We start from the raw sequence: 16,290 nt of genomic DNA on the forward strand, positions 1-16,290 counted from the left end.
TACTACTATATACAAGATGTAAACAGTCAGCATTTTGTTCTGATCCATCAGGGAAAAGAATCTAAGGAAATAACTAAATCACTTTGGTGCGCACGTGGAACCAACACAACATCATAAATCAACTCCAATAAAAAAGAGTCTTCCAGTAAGAAAGCAAAAACACAAGAAAGTCAGCCTTGTTTCCCGTTTGTGGAACACTCAGAGTGAGAGGAGGGAAGCTGGGCGCCTCTTTCAGCAACTCAGGGCCCAGCCCCAGAGGACAGTCATTAGTACAGGATCTACTAGCTACCGGTTCATGCTCTGGAACAAGACGTACTCTGAGGAGGAAGGCAGCTCTGGTTCATTTCATCAGAGCAGTAACTCAGTCACAGCACAGAGGGGCAGAAGCTGGCACCGCTGCAAACACGCTGGAGGAAAGATGGAGACTTCCGTCTTGCTCTTCGGTCACTTGAAAGCAAACCCACGCATTTCAGAGCAGTACACGAGCAGCTAAGAGGGCCCCCGCCTTTAGAAATAACTCCACAGCTTAAATGAAAGGGTCGGAACGGTGAAGACTGGCTGCAGGGCGGGGGAGGTGGCAAGGCCCTTGAGGGCTCTGAGGACCGACGCTGGCTACCCACCCTCAAGTCACACTCGGCGAGGTGCCAGCCCGAGACGGCTGTGTGTTCAGTCGTGCCCGATTCTCTGCGACCCCACGGTCTGTAGCCCACCAGGTTCCTCTGCCCATGGGATTCTCCAGGCAAGAATACTTGAGTAGGCTGCCATTTCCTCCTCTTCCCAACCCAGGGATCGAACCTGCATCTCTCGTGTCTCCTCCATTGGCAGGTCAATTCTTTCCTGCCGCGCCACCTGGGAACCCCGGGTAGGCAGTAGAGTCCCTCCTTGCCACTGGTCCTATGAAAAACAGCATCAAATCCACAAAAGCGTGACATTTGCCTAGAGCGCCATCAGAGGGCGCTTCTGGGCGCCTTCTGGGGGTCAGGCGGGAGGGGGGACAGTAACCTGGCTGCTCAGGTGAATGTGCCCTAAGGGGACCCCCAGTGACCCCCCTACTTCTGGCGTTCACGTCTTCCTACAATCCCTCCCTGAGAGAGGGCAGGACCTGAGGCTTGCTTCTCATAGACAGAGCCAGGCAAGGGGGCGGGCGACCCCCGTGACGACGTGACACTGTAAGGCTCCGTCTTAGCAGGGGTGAGCCTCTGCTGCCTGTGCTGGCCGCCAGGCTGTGAGAGGGCCGTGTGGGCAACAGCCGGCGCGAAGCAGGGATCTCAGCCCTAGGAGATGAAGTTCTGCCCACCACCAAAGGGAGCCTGGCGCAGAGCCTTCCCCAGCCAAGCCCTGATGAGGCCGCAGCCCCAGCCCACACCTCTGCTGCAGCCCCACGAGGCCCGTAGCCAAGAACCCAGAACAGCTGGAGAAACTGAGGTCATCGACGCATGCTGTCTGAGCCACTAGGCTGGCGGTGACTTATCACAGAGCAAAGAAAACTCACGCAGTGGCCGAGCAGGAAGACACAGTAGCTTCATGCTCAGACCAGGCCTCCTCCTGGGGGCCAAGTCTAGTCCCCAGGATCCAGCCAGACTCCTGAGAACAGCCTCTGCCACGTGACGAGGGCTTCAAGTGCCGGAGGACAAGGACCACCCCAGCATCAAGAAGCAGACATGCCCCAGAAGTGGGTCCAGGAACCACAGGCTGGCCCCCAAGGGACCGCAGCACAGCGGGGGAGGGGTCCTGCCGCCAGCCGAGGTGCTAGGAATCCTGAAGCCGCATCCCTGCCTCAGCAGCATCTGCCTCCCTCCCGGGGGGAGGGGAACCCCACCTGTGCTTCCCCAAAGGCCTCATCCTCGTGCTGTCCTGGAAAAGGCTACTGGAAACCACCAAACTTCCCCCTAGACTGAAGCCCCCATTCAGGCTTCCACTTCCCTAAGGGACAGAAAGATCTGGGTCTAAATAGTCAGAAAAAAGCAGGACACAGACTGCATTTCTGGAGATGCAGGATTAACTACCAGCCAAAGCCTCTCTGGGGCTTCCCTGGTGGCTCAGCTGGTAAAGAATCCGCCTGCAATGTGGGAGGCCTGGGTTAGATCCCTGGGTTGGAAAGATCCCCTGGAGAAGGGAAAGGCTACCCACTCCAGTATTCTGGCCTGGAGAACCCCATGGACTGGGATCCATGGGGTCACAGAGTCAGACACAACTGAGTGACTTTCACTTCACTTCAGTTTAAAGCCTCTCTTATCCGGAAATTACTACAAAATACACCGAGATTACATGCAGACACTCAGAGAAGAGCGTTGCTAACAATGAAATATACTTCCCCACCTCCCTCCACCCCTCCCCGCCACAGTTTCCTCTAGGTTTATTAGAGGCTACAACAGGACCTAGAGCTACCTAGAGATGGCTCCCAGAGGTGTGCCTTTGGACAGTTGATTAAATGTTTCATGGTTCGGTTTCCATCACCGTTCAACTAGTAGCCATCTCTTGGCGTCCCTGTCAAGATTAAATAAGACAAAAATACGCCCAGCCCTGAGCACCAGGCCAGGCAAGAAGTCTGGGGTCCTCACACACGAGCAGCTGCCGAACCACTCCTATCATCTGGTAGCGCACTCCTGGCCTTTATCGCGGTCCCTAGTCACTCGCGCACACAACGGATACCAACCACGCTACTGTCACGCGGCAGACAGTCTTCTTTAGCACGGGTCGGCAGACAAGACAGACGAAACCCTGCCCTCAGCGAGCTCACAGCCGGGTGGAAGGGGACAGGCGGCTAATGAGAGATACCCATGCCCACTTGCAGCACCTCCCACGGCGGCAAGCACGAAAGAAAAACGAGCCAGCAGGTAAGGAGAAGCAGGCGGGGCGGGGGGCAGTGTCCACACAGTTTCTGTGAGGGGCTCAGGGCAGTCTCTTCGAGGGAGTGACACCTGGATAAAGGTCTCTGGGAGGCAAGGCAGTTGGTCGTGCTGACAGCCGGGAAGCAAGCTTCCAGGCAGAGGACCAGCCAGGGCAAAGGCCTGAAACGGTACAGAAAGGCCTTGCGGCTGCAGCTCACTACACAAGGGGCAGAAGAGGAAGAAGAGACACACCAGACAGCCAGTGAGCAGCCAGAAAGCACAGGCCTCACAGGCCACGGTGACGACACTGGCGTTTACTCAGAACGACAGGGGAAGTCCTTGGAGGATGCTGAACAGAGAAGTGACAGGATCTGATTTATTCTGAAAGGATCCTTCTGGGGACTTCCCCACGGGCCTAGTGATGAAGACTCCACGCTCCCCATGCAGGGGGCCTGGGTTCAGTCCCTGGTTAAGGAACTAGAGCCTGCCACAACTAAGGGTCTGCGTGCTGCAACTAAGGGTGCTGACTGCCGTGACTAGGCCCCGGCTCCGCCAAATAAATGAATGAGCAAAAATAAATATTGTAAGACAGGATCCACCTGGCTTCAGGGGACAGCTAAGAGACTAACCCAGCGGTCCAGGTGGGAGGTGGTGGCCCAAAGTGGGCTGGTAGCAGTGTGACAATGGTGGGAAGTGCTGGATTCTGGATATATTTTCAAGGTGGAATCTCAAGACTTCCTTATGAGGAGTTTGTGTGAAAGCAAGCAAGCACATAAGGATGACTCCAAGGGGTTCTGCCCCAGCAGCAGAGAATGGATGCTGCTGTCAGGACTGTGACGAGGAAGGAAGGCTGTGGGGGCAGCGTCCCGGGGAGAATTTGGCGTGCCACGTCCTGAACTTGACACACCCAGCAGACAGCCAAGCAGAGATGTCTGCTGCTGCTGCTGAGTCGCTGCAGTGCAGCCCCATGGACGGCAGCCCACCCAGCTCCTCTGTCCCTGGGATTCTCCAGGCAAGAATTCTGGAGCGGGGTGCCATTTCCCTCTCCATCGCATGCATGCAAGCCAAGTCACTTCAGTCGTGTCTGACTGTGTGACCCCATAGATGGCAGCCCATCAGGCTCCTCTGTCCACAGAGCTCTCTAGGCAAGAATACTGGAGTGGGCTGCCATTTCCTTCTCCCAGAGATGTCTAGTAGAGAACCAAACTTATGTTCGAGTCTGGACTTCAAGAGACAGGGCTAGGGAGGTCAGTTTGCAAGGTAGCAACTTCCAGATGGTAGTCAGACCACAAGACTGGATGAGATCTTAATTAAGAGAGGGAGAGCAGTCGGGACTGAGCCTGGGGGCCCTCCACCCTGAAGAGGTGGGAAGGAAAGAGAAAGCAGCCAAGGAGACAAGGAAAGAGCAACTACAGAGGAAGAGAGGAAACCGAGAGGACGCCCTGTCCGGGATCACGTCCAGGGGGCACATCTGGGGGAGGGAGGGGCCACCAGGCTCATCGCTTCATTCACATACTTATGAGATCCTCTTCAATTGACTTATCCTCTTGACAACCCAAGAGAGAAACTAGATTTGACACAGTTCAGTTCAGTCGCTCAGTCCTGTCTCTTTGCAACCCCATGAATCACAGCACGCCAGGCCTCCCTGTCCATCACCATCTCCCAGAATTCACTCAAATTCACATCCATCGAGTCAGTGATGCCATCCAGCCATCTCATCCTCTGTCATCCCCTTCTCCTCCTGCCCCCAGTCCCTCCCAGCATCAGAGTCTTTTCCAATGAGTCAACTCTTCGCATGAGGTGGCCAAAGTACTGGAGTTTCAGCTTTAGCATCATTCCTTCCGAAGAACACCCAGGGCTGATCTCCTTCAGAATGGACTGGTTGGATCTCCTTGCAGTGCAAGGGACTCTCAAGAGTCTTCTCCAACACCACAGTTCAAAAGCATCAATTCTTTGGCGCTCAGCTTTCTTCACAGTCCAACTCTCACATCCATACATGACCACTGGAAAACCAGAGCCTTGACTAGACGGACCTTTGCTGGCAAAGTAATGTCTCTGCTTTTCAATATGCTGTCTAGGTTGGTCATAACTTTTCTTCCAAGGAGTAAGTGTCTTTTAATTTCATGGCTGCAGTCACCATCTGCAGTGATACACCTGCAGATTTGATACACCCTATGGCAAAAAAGGCTTTGCAAAGAGATCTGTTCAAATTTAATATATGACTATCCTGTTAAATCGGATAAGGCAATGGCATCCCACTCCAGTACTCCTGCCTGGAAAATCCCATGGATGGAGAAGCCTGGAAGGCTGCAGTCCATGGGGTTGCTGAGGGTCAGACACGACTGAGTGACTTCACTTTCACTTTTCACTTTCACGCACTGGAGAAGGAAATGGCAACCCACTCCAGTGTTCTTGCCTGGAGAATCCCAGGGACGGGGGAGCCTGGCGGGCTGCCGTCTATGGGGTCGCACAGAGTCGGACATGATTGAAGTGACTCAGCATAGCATCCTGTTAAATGGGCTGATGGTGAAATTCGTCTAAGATGTGGGTTCCAAATATCTTGGCTTCTTGGAAAAAAAAAAAAAAAAAACCATCCTTGTGCCTTTGGGTCATTTCTCAGAACCAGCCTGGAGGAAACATTAACTAAAAAGGGCCTCTGACCCACCTCATGTCTTGGGGCCCCAACTAAACACACTGCAGAGTTGGGAGGGGTTCTTTCCAGCCACTCCAAAGGGAGTCTCTGAAAGACAGAGGGAACAAAAGCCTACAGAGCATAGAGGGCTTCCCTGGTGGCTCAAATGGGAAAGAATCTGCCTGAAATGCATGAGACCTGGGTTCAATCCCAGGGTTGGGAAGATCCCCTGCAGAAGAAAATGGCAATCTGCTCCAGTACTGTTGCCTGGAAAATGCTGTGGGCAGAGGAGCCTGGCAGGTTTCGTTCCATGGGGTCACAGATGGTCGGACACAACTGAGCGTGCACACACACACACACACACAGCACAGATGTGAGGTCCTGAAAGCCAAGAGTGAACAAGACAAGATGAGTTCAGGTTCTCAGAGCACAGCAATAAAGCATCAGCAAAGTGCATGAACAGAGCACCCCCCACCAGGTAAGACACTGGAGAAGCAACTAGCGCTTCACAGTCCAGCTTATATTTTTTTTTAATCATTAACATAACAACTAAATGCTATGGTATCCTGGACTGAGTCCCACAACCAGAAAAGGACATTAACCGCAAAACTGATGAAATCCAAATAAAATTCACAATTTAGTTACCAGCAACGTACCAATGTCCATTTCTTAAGTTTTGACAAATGTACCACAGTAAGATATTAATGATGGCGGAAACTCAGCGAAGGGTATAAGGGAATTCTCTTTAATTTCTTTGAAACATTTCTGTTAAACCTGAAATTATTACAAATAGTAATTTACTTTTTTCCAAAAGAGAAAGCAAGCCCTCAGCTACGCTGGGGTGAGGATGCTTGTTTGCTTTGATTCTGCCATGTTTAAAGTCAGCGTTTCTTGTCCTAAATTGCACCAACACCCCTGCCTGACCATCCTTTTCATGTAAGAAGCTCCTCGAGGGACTTCCCTGAGCTTAAGTGGCTAAGACTCTCTGCCCCCAACATGAGGGCCCAGGTTTGATCCCTGGTCGGTGAACGGGACTCCACACTCCACAACTAAAGGAACCTGCCGCCGCAAGTGAGACCTAGTACAGCCAAATAAACACATAAATTTTTTTAGGACGCTCCTCAAGTCACAGGAAGACAATGAGTGAAATAACTGGGTCTCAGGGAAAAAAGAAATTTCATGGGAAACAGACGGGGAAACAGGGGAAACAGGGTCAGGCTTTATTTTGGGGGGCTCCAAAATCACTGCAGATGGTGACTGCAGCCATGAAATTAAAAGACACTTACTCCTTGGAAGGAAAGTTATGACCAACCTAGATAGCATATTCAAAAGCAGAGACATTACTTTGCCAACAAAGGTCCGTCTAGTCAAGGCTATGGTTTTTCCTGTGGTCATGTATGGATGTGAGAGTTGGACTGTGGAGAAGGCTGAGCACCGAAGAATTGATGCTTTTGAACTGTGGTGTTGGAGAAGACTCTTGAGAGTCCCTTGGACTCCAAGGAGATCAAACCAGTCCATCCTAAAGGAGATCAGCCCTGGGTGTTCTTCGGAAGGACTGATGCTAAAGCTGAAACTCCAATACTTTGGCCACCTCATGTGAAGAGTTGACTCATTGCAGAAGACTCTGATGCTGAGAGGGATTGGGGGCAGGAGGAGAAGGGGATGACAGAGGATGAGATGGCTGGATGGCATCACCGACTCGATGGATGTGAGTCTGAGTGAACTCCGGGAGTTGGTGATGGACAGGGAGGCCTGGCGTGCTGCAATTCATGGGGTCGCAAAGAGTCGGACAAGACTGAGCGACTGAACTGAACTGAGGGAAAAAAAAGAATAATCTTCTTTGACGTGCTCCAACTTTAGACCCTGGAGCAGGTCAACAAGCAAACCCTGGGCTCAGTGACTCAGGCCGGGTGTCCCTCAGGCGGGCATCTTCCACCCCGGCCGCACTCAGCCTCCGGCTCAGCTGGGGAGCTCCCACAGATTTTGCTTTACTTGGAGTGAGGGGCAGCCTGGGCCATGGGGCTCTGGAAACACCCCAGTGGTTCTAGCAGGCAGCTGGGCTGGGAACTCACGGCCTGTGTTCCAGCCGCCCCTTTCCTGGAGGTCTTCCTCGGCGATAACGGAACGAGTCAGTAGGAAGGGAGAAACACAGACAGAGGGACCTGGAGAGATCAGCTGTGTCTACTCCAGTCTCCTCGGAGGACAAAGCTCCCAGGAAAAGGACCCGACCTTGTGGAAATACAAGAATGCACGACGCTGTCTGTGCCTCTTTCCATTAGAAACACTCGGACGTGCTCCCCACTCATCGCTGTGCTCGCTCTTCTTACTCCTGCGGTGAAACACACGTGACGTCACACCGACCATCTCAGCCGCTTCTGAGCGTACAGCGTCACCCAGTCCACTCACAATGCTGTGAGCTGTCGCCACGGTCATCTCCAGAACGTCCTCCTCACCCCAAACCGTACAGACAGGACTTGGGCCAACCCTGAACACAGCCATGTAAGAGAATGCGGAAAAACGCTCGTCAAACAACACGCGAAACCAGATTCAGATGCTGAGTGTGTGAGCACAGACCTTTCCTGGAGGTGAGGTGGGGTGGCAGAGAGTCTACATACGGACGGGGCCCCTCGGAGGAGAGCACAGCAGGGCTGTTTCAAGCCATGTGAAAGGTCACTCACCCCGTGTCACGCTGCCTGCACCACTCAGACGCAGACTCACGCCCATCACCGCCATCACAGCCGCCAAGGGTTACGTGGCCATTCCCCAGGGAGGGCCAGAAGGTCAGACCAAGGGCAGCGACCTCAAAGGGCCCACGGACGTTGAGGGAAAGAGGGTATTTTTTTTGACCAAAGTACATAATCTAATTGCTTCGCTCTCACATAAAAGACAGATCGGTCGTCACATCCACCAAGAATCATGATCCCTCCTGTCTTTCTGCAAACACAGGGTCCAGTCTGGCTTCCTTCCACATCACCATTTCTGAGAGCAACATGGCTGCAGATGAACTTGACCAACCAGGAAAAGCCCCAGTGCCCGCGTGAGGTCAGGGGTCAGGCCAAGTCACTACGGTCACACTGAGGGGCCAGCCAGAACGGTGGAAAAGCTCGGTGAGACGGGCAGCTCTAGCCAAGCCATCGCTGGAAACTCCGGGCCAGGGCTGCCAGACCTTCCAATTCTTTTAAAGAGGTTACTACGTTGTGCTTTTATGTTGGCCACAAACGTCAAATGTTGGCTCTAAGCAATGTTTATGAGTAGCACGTAAGCCAACGTCTTTGGGATTGACTCTGACCTCTTGGCCACCAGGCCCTGGGCCCTGGGATCCATACCCAGGGCCCCACTGTGAGTCACGGAGGCTGGACGCCAGGCGAGAGATAAGAGGGAACAGACTGTCTCACGGGCTCAGCATCGGGACTGCTGACCCAGAAACCCCAGCCCGGCATGTCACCCCTGGGGATGACTTGGCCAATTCTTCCCGTGACCCGGATCAGGACTTGACGCTGACCTGCCTGATCTCACGGCGGCTGGGACAGAACCCTTTTCTAAGCCGCTAAAAGGACGTGCTTGCAAGCCATGGTTGCAACACTTCTGGGTGCTTTAAACATTCAACATGATCACGGGCAAAAGGGTTAATCCTCATATTATTCCAGTGAAAGGCCAAGCAGTAAGTTGAATACCTATTTTGGCCTCATGGACAGATCTGAAATCAGGCCACTAAAAAGCAGATGCCCGTCAAAAATCTACTATAAACTATCAGCTTCAACAATAAACACGTTAATAAAATCTACCATACACATGTCTTTTAAATAATAAACATGTCATAGATCTCACTCCAACTCATTAATCCCTTAGACAGCTTCCAAGACCATGAGCTGAAGCAACATCTTCTTTTCCCAGGACACAAAGTACAGTCTGAACTTGAGTTATGCCAAGAAACGAGGGGGAATGTCTCGTTCATCAATAGGGCTATTTTTGCCTCTTTTAGGGACAGTCAGAAAGAGATGGTGACAAACATAAGCTTAGATCACTAGGCACTTCTCCAACGAGGGAAATAAAAATCACTAAATGTCAGCTGACAGAAACAAATTCTCTATCTCTGGGAACAGGAAGGGATTTTAAGCTATTTCCCTCAAGGCAATGCCAGGTTCAAGGAAAATGATCAGAATGGTGTTCTGTGTGTGTGTGTGTGTGTTTTAAGGAGTAATAGGGAGGAAAATGAACTACAGATCTGAAAAAGATCCATGAGTGAAAGAAAAAGAATGTTTCTTTTAGCTTCATAAGCTTATGTAAAACTGAAGACAATAAATACATCTCATTTATCGTCCCTTTCTTCATCATCTGCTTGGCCACTGACCACATGTAGGGCTGGAGTTAGAGCCCACTCTCAGGAAACTTAACAATCCAGCATTTCACATTAGTGAAATGTCAGACAGGGAAAGACAAATGCTGCATGTTATCCCTTAAACGTGGAATTGAAAAGACAAAACAAATTATGACAAAGTGGAAACAGACTCAGAGGGAGAAAAACCAGTGGGTTAACAGTGGGGAGAGCGGAATGGGGAGCAGCGATTTAGGGAGAGGGGTTTCAGAGACAAATTACTGTGCATAAAATAAGCTATAAGAATATACTGTACACCATGGGGAACATAGCCAACATTTTACAATAACTATAAACGGAGTGTAATCCTTAAAAATTGGGAGTCACTATGTTTTACACTAGAACTTACATAATTTTGTAAATCAATCACACTTCAACAATTAAAAAAGAAACTTGGCATCTACAGGCATCTATCTACCCAATACTGCTATTTATTCTAAACACAGAGAAAAGTGAAGTCATTCAGTCGTCTGACTCTTTGTGACCCTATGGACTGTAGCCTACCAGGCTTCTCCGTCCACGGGATTTTCCAGGCAAGAGTGCCGGAGTGGGGTGCCGTTTCCTTCTCCAACCATAGAGAAGAGCTATGAAAGTCCAGTTACTTCTAGAGTCAGGGACCAGGGAAAGTTTTAAAACACCAGGAGCATGTCAGCTGAGTCTTTGAAGCTGTGAGAACATCAGTCTTGGGACCATGGGTAAGACATTCCAGCCACTGAGAACGGAAGTTAGTGAGGATCTAGACGAAAAAAAAAAAAAAACCCGCATGAGTTACATGATGGAAGGAATAAATAGGTCAATCTGGTAAAAGATACAGGAAGGCAAGGTTTGCTTTGCTCTAATTCAGCTGGTGTAAACGCAAGCCTGACAGATGAAGGGGTGAGTCTGCTGCTGGAGTGGGTCTGAGATGTAGTCCTGGCTTGAGCAGAAAGGGAGAAAACGCAGGCGGAAGAACTGGAGGGGTCGCGACAGGACAGGCCTGGCCTTCATCCTGAGGAGTCAGGAGTGGTCTTAGACAGAAGAAGACAGGAAAGCACAGATTCTAAGAAGACTAAGCAAGCATCGCTGGGTGTGATGAGGCGGAGGTGAAAGGATATTTCAGGAGAGCAGAAATGAGAGCTAAGATTTTTCGCAGAAGGAGTAGCTGGATGGGAGAAAGATTCGAGGTGTTTCTTATCTCTGCAGTTGGCGGTGGCTGGGGTCGGGGGAGAGGGACAGACCGCCGCTCCCCAAAGATGCTCTAGTTCAACAGGGAAAAGAGTACTGACAATTCCCATGAACTCCTCTTTGCAAAATGAACCAAATCTACAAAAAAAAATAAAAGAGGCTGCTGGAGCCCACAGCTTCCTCTAACAGGGACGCTTGAGAAATGCCTGCCGAGGGCTTCCCTGCCATCCAGCGCTTGAGACCCTGTGCTTCCACCACAGAGGGTGCCAGCTCCATCCCTGCTCAGGGAACTAAGGTCCTGCCTGCTGCAGGCTGAGAAGGGTGGCCAGGAAATAGTAAGTAAATCAATAAATTTAAACCTACTTTATTGAAAAACAAGAAATGCTTGAGGAAGAAAAAAGCCAAGTGAACAAACCCAAGTGAATTTTTCAATAAAGCACCTAATTATGGAGCTTAACAGGGGAGTGTTGAAGTAGAAAGCAGAAGGAAAAGAAAGAACTCCTGAGGGGGTCACTGCCCTGTCTTCTCCCTTCTTTTTTCACCAACAGACATGCACCCCAACTGCGGATGATGGTTTGGTATCCCCAGAAACATTCCAGAAAGGATGGGGGGAGGGGTGCAAGTGGGACCCTAACCACACACTCTCGCAGGGAGCTGTGCACTGCCAGTGGGTGCAAGGCATCATGGGTGCCTAACCAGCCACACCTGCTATTTATTCCACAGAAACCTTGCCACATCCTGCCTCGCTCTGTGTGTTCTCTGGTTGATAGGCCATCAGCAAGTGCACAACATAAGGAGTTCACCTTTAACCGTGAAGGCAAGTCAAGAAGCTAACAAGCAAGCTCTGCCCCAGCGGTCCCTGTGCAACGCTGCTGCGAAAGAAATTCAATTTCCACCGCACTGGACTACAGCTAAGAGAATCCCCACTGCACAAAACGGGACTTGGGGCCGAGTCCTGCTTCCTCGTGAGCTCTGCAAGGCTCCTCCTGGCTTTGAACGATATGGAAACGATGAATAGTAGTACTGACGCATCAATATTATTCTCATAATGCGTATTTATTATTTAACAGAACACCGAATGAAGGCGGGTCTGCTCGGTACTTACTGGCTCAGAAAAGTCACAACATCTGCAGACAAACAGGCCAGCCGCAGCTCCACACGCGAGTGCCCTTCCCAAGACTCTCACAGGCCGCGTCCGGCGGAGCACCAGGAAGTCTCCTTTTCATTTACAGATAACGCACACTTCCCACTTCAAGTCTGCTCATGGTTCCCTTCTTTTCTGGGTCTTCCTGCTGGCGCCCTTTGACCTGCTGAGTTACACAGGGCATGTGCTCCATCTCTGAGTGAGCAGGAGCCGCAACCCACACACTGCTGCTGAGCACCCGAGACGTGGCCAGGGCCACTGAGGAAATGAGCGCTCAGTTTTATTTAAACTTTAGATGATACGCGGCTGTGCGTGCATGCACGTGTGAGTGCTAGCGGCTCCCTGACAGAAAAGCACAGCTGAGCACCCTTCTCAGACTCCGACGCGCATACAGACCCCTGGGATCCTGATAAAATGCAGATCGGGAGCCAGCGCAGCGGGTCGGGGCTGGGATCCGCGTTTCTAAGGGGCTCCCAGGAGATACTGTGCGTGGAGCACCTCACAGACTCAAAAGTGCTCCAGGAGCCGCTGGTGTGGCCCGGGAACCACGAGTCGGCGGTCGCCAAAGCTTTCTAACCACACGGCCCATCAGTAGCGGCCTCCTGAGGGCAACAGTAACAGCATCTTAGGTATGTTAGAGAGCAACACACGCAGCACTAAACGTTTAGCAGATGAGACACAGGCGAAATGAGCAGCATTCGAGAAGAACAGTCACAGTGCAGGTGAGGTCACTCAGCCGTGCCTGATTCTTTGTGACCCCACGGCTCCTCCGTCCATGGGATTCTCCAGGCCGGAAGACTGGAGTGAGTTGCCATTTCCTTCTCCAGGGGACCTGCCCACCCAGGGATCGAACCCAGGTCCCCTGCATTGCAGGCAGACTCTTTACTGTTTGAGCCACCAGGGAATGCTATAATCACTATAGGTCACTATTTATTAATAATTAATGTTCCAATATTAATATTCCAAATTAATATTTCCAGGGAAATGAGATTCCCTGCTAACAACAGTGGACGCAAATCCACACTGCAAAGTGTCATCTTGAGGTTAAAAGCTCTCTGGTCACCTTCTGTCAGATCAAAATAGGTCGGCACCAGCTTTTTTTATGTCGCTAAGAAAGCTCTTCCACACAGTGAAGGCCGCTTTGTGTGTCTGTGTGTGTGAAAGAGAATTTCACATTTACATTACTGGTGTTCTGTATTCTGCTCAATCTGCAATCACTTAACAGGAATTTTTTAACCATGTGTATACGTCATGAGAGCTAACTCAGTTAAAACTACACAAAAGAATCCACAAATCCACTTTTCTGGGTTCTCAGTTGAAACAGCTCCCTGAGCCCGGGCCCCTGCAGGAACCCTCAACCTGCTTCGTGAGGACAGGGCGCCTCTGAGACCTGCACCCAGCCTGGGCACTACCTTCAATCTGAATGCTAAACATCGATGTTACTAATGCAAAACGTCTCTCCTCATTTTCAACATAGATAAGTCTCAGTTGTCTTTTAACATGGGTGCCCACTTCTGCTAACCACTGCTCTACACCGTGTAGGATTTTCAGAATAATCAGAAAGCTCTAAAATAGAAAATTAACTTCTCACAATAATACTGAACTCCATGGTCTTAAAGTGGGCTTCCCTTGTCGCTCAGACAGTAAAGAATCTGCCTGTAATGCGGGAGACCCAGGTTCAATGCCTAGGATGGGAAGATCCCCTGGAGAAGGGAATGGCAACCCACTCCAGTATTCTTGCCTGGAGAATTCTACGGACGGAGGAGCCTGGTTGCTACAGTCCATGGGGTTGCAAAGAGCTGGACACGACTGAGCGACTACGCTTACACTGATGGTCTTCAAAACACAAGGGAGAAATTCTTCTCAGATTAGTATGTAAATGAAATTACAATTTCAACAGGGTTTACTAGAACTGAAGGACACAAGCATAGACTATATATGGGAAAATCAATATGTAAAAGTTGCCGAGGTCCTGCAAGAGAAGAAGAGTGCCTGACTAGATGTCAATACACACGACACACTCATTGTGATCAAAGTAGCATGGTGTTAGCACAAAACTCGATCAACAGCTCAAAGGAGCAATAGAGAATCAGGAGTCAATTAGGGTCTATGCAGATATCCAACCCATGATAAAGGCGGCGTCTCATTCCACGGCTACGTTAGGTTAGCACAATAAATGCTGTTGGCAAAAGGAGAATGAAATACAGGCAGACTCTCTGCCTCACACCCTTACACTAATCCAGGGGTTCTCAGCGGGGGCAGTTGTGCACGTCAGGGACATCTGGTAGGGTCAGGAGACTTTTCTGATCATCACAACTGCAAGGGCAGGAAGGGAGGTGTTTGCTACCAAGACCCAGTGGGTAGAGGGGGGGATGATGCCAAATACCCTACATCTCACAGGACAGATTCTGGCCCAGACGGTCAACGGCTGAAAAGCTACGAAGGTTGAAAACTCCTACCCTAACCCTAATGGTTATAAAGTTAAAGTGTTAGATGCGGAAAGATCCCGGGGCGGAATCTCGGCTCCTCCACGCCATCAGAAGGGTGACTGTGACAAGTCACCATTCTGAGCGCTGTTTTCCACATCTTGGATTCTGAGAGGAAAGACAAGGCGCATCACAAAGCAAAGAGAAAGGGCTCTGGCTCCGGCAATAATCATGATCAGCAACATGGCCAGCAAATGGTAAGTCATGTTAAGAAGCGCCTTTGAATCTAAGACACGACGCAAGGGAACTTCTCTACAAAACAGCACAGACTCACAGACACAGGGACCAGAACTGTGGTTGCCGGGGGGATGAGGCAGCGGAAGGATAAATCGGGAGCTTGGGAGCATCAGAGGCAAACATATCATATACAGGATGGATAAACAACAAGGTCCTGTTTACAGTGCAGGGAACTATCCCCAATATCCTGGGATAGAACCACAATGGAAAAGGATATGAAGAAGAATATTTACATAAGCTACCTATATGTCCAACTGAATCACTTCACTGTGTAGCGGAATTTAATACAACATGTGAATCAACGACATTTGAAAAAAATTAAATTTTTTTAATGTGCCTGCAAACATACATAAACGTTCTTCACAATGAAAGCGGGCTTTTGTTCCTGTTTGTTAGGATTGAGGTTGCCTGGCAGTGCAGTTCTAGGGACTTAAAACTGTAGAAGTTGAGGATGAAAATCATGAAGACTTCGACAAATCGGGTCTGTTATAAACCCCCCCGGAGCACAGACTGCATTCGCCTCATTCTCTCTTACCTTACCAGGGTCACTGCCTTAGAAACACAGGCGCGTGGTAGGTTCGTGCTGCTCCGGCTTTTAGGGAACAGAGGGCAACAAGGTACCGATGGCCTTGGACCCATCTCCGGTACAGCAGCGCTCAGTGCAGACACTGACAAGGCCCGGCCAGTCTGCTGAACGGAGGTGTCTGGGCATCTCCCAAGGGTTCGCAGCAGCGGCCCCACGTCCTGAAACCAGCGTGGGGGTGACCAGGCTCGTGGTCCCACAGCCTGGACAGGTACTGTACAGCCCAGAGGACTCAGGGCATTCTCAGAGGACCCTCCCATAAGCTCCGGGGCCAAGAAACCAAAGACGATGCGTTTCTGAGCCGTGAGCGCCACCTCCACCAACCCTCCCGCTCACCCAGCCCACACTCCGGTCCTGAGAGGTCATCTGTGACTTCTCCAGCCTCATCTTCTTAGGACAGAAGACAGAAGTGAGGAATAACGCCAATACGTCCTCTATTCTTCAGCTATAAAACAGAGTCTAAAACCTCTGCTGAATGCATAAGAGTACTTTCCACAAAGAAGGACAACAAAAACCAGCCCTCGTGAGGACCGTGGTGAGACTGAATTGTAACACTTAACACACACAGGAATGAGGCTAAGTACTCGCAGGCCCTCGGAAACAGGTGTGATGCGAATACCAGTTACTATACTAACTGGGTTTCTAAAGTCTTGGTAGCCTTCATGTTCCACCTCATGGTGGCTGAATAGGAAGCAAATGAAATGATGTACTCCACTTAACCACATTACAGCATCCACCTCTTTGTAAAATGGTTCCATTTTTCAACCATTTAAAAAATTACAGAAAGCAGCTTGGAGAGATCATACAGATAATCCCTGCATCAGAATCTCAAGAATGT

The 16,290-nt window shown here is 50.4% G+C and overlaps 1 protein-coding gene and 1 long non-coding RNA gene across 4 annotated transcripts in view; both read right to left on the reverse strand.

The window, feature by feature from the left end:
• The window catches only part of RFTN1 (raftlin, lipid raft linker 1), a 230,868-nt gene that overhangs the window by 113,901 nt on the left and 100,677 nt on the right, over window positions 1-16,290 (reverse strand). The window lies entirely within an intron of this gene.
• Window positions 10,254-12,406, reverse strand: LOC132657525 (uncharacterized). The gene is made up of 2 exons (XR_009595863.1): window positions 12,108-12,406; window positions 10,254-10,574 (listed from the first exon to the last, which is right to left on the reverse strand). It is a non-coding gene; the product is annotated as an uncharacterized LOC132657525 (long non-coding RNA).

Source organism: Ovis aries, chromosome 1 (genome assembly GCF_016772045.2).
Source record: "Ovis aries strain OAR_USU_Benz2616 breed Rambouillet chromosome 1, ARS-UI_Ramb_v3.0, whole genome shotgun sequence".
Lineage (NCBI taxonomy): Eukaryota > Metazoa > Chordata > Mammalia > Artiodactyla > Bovidae > Ovis > Ovis aries.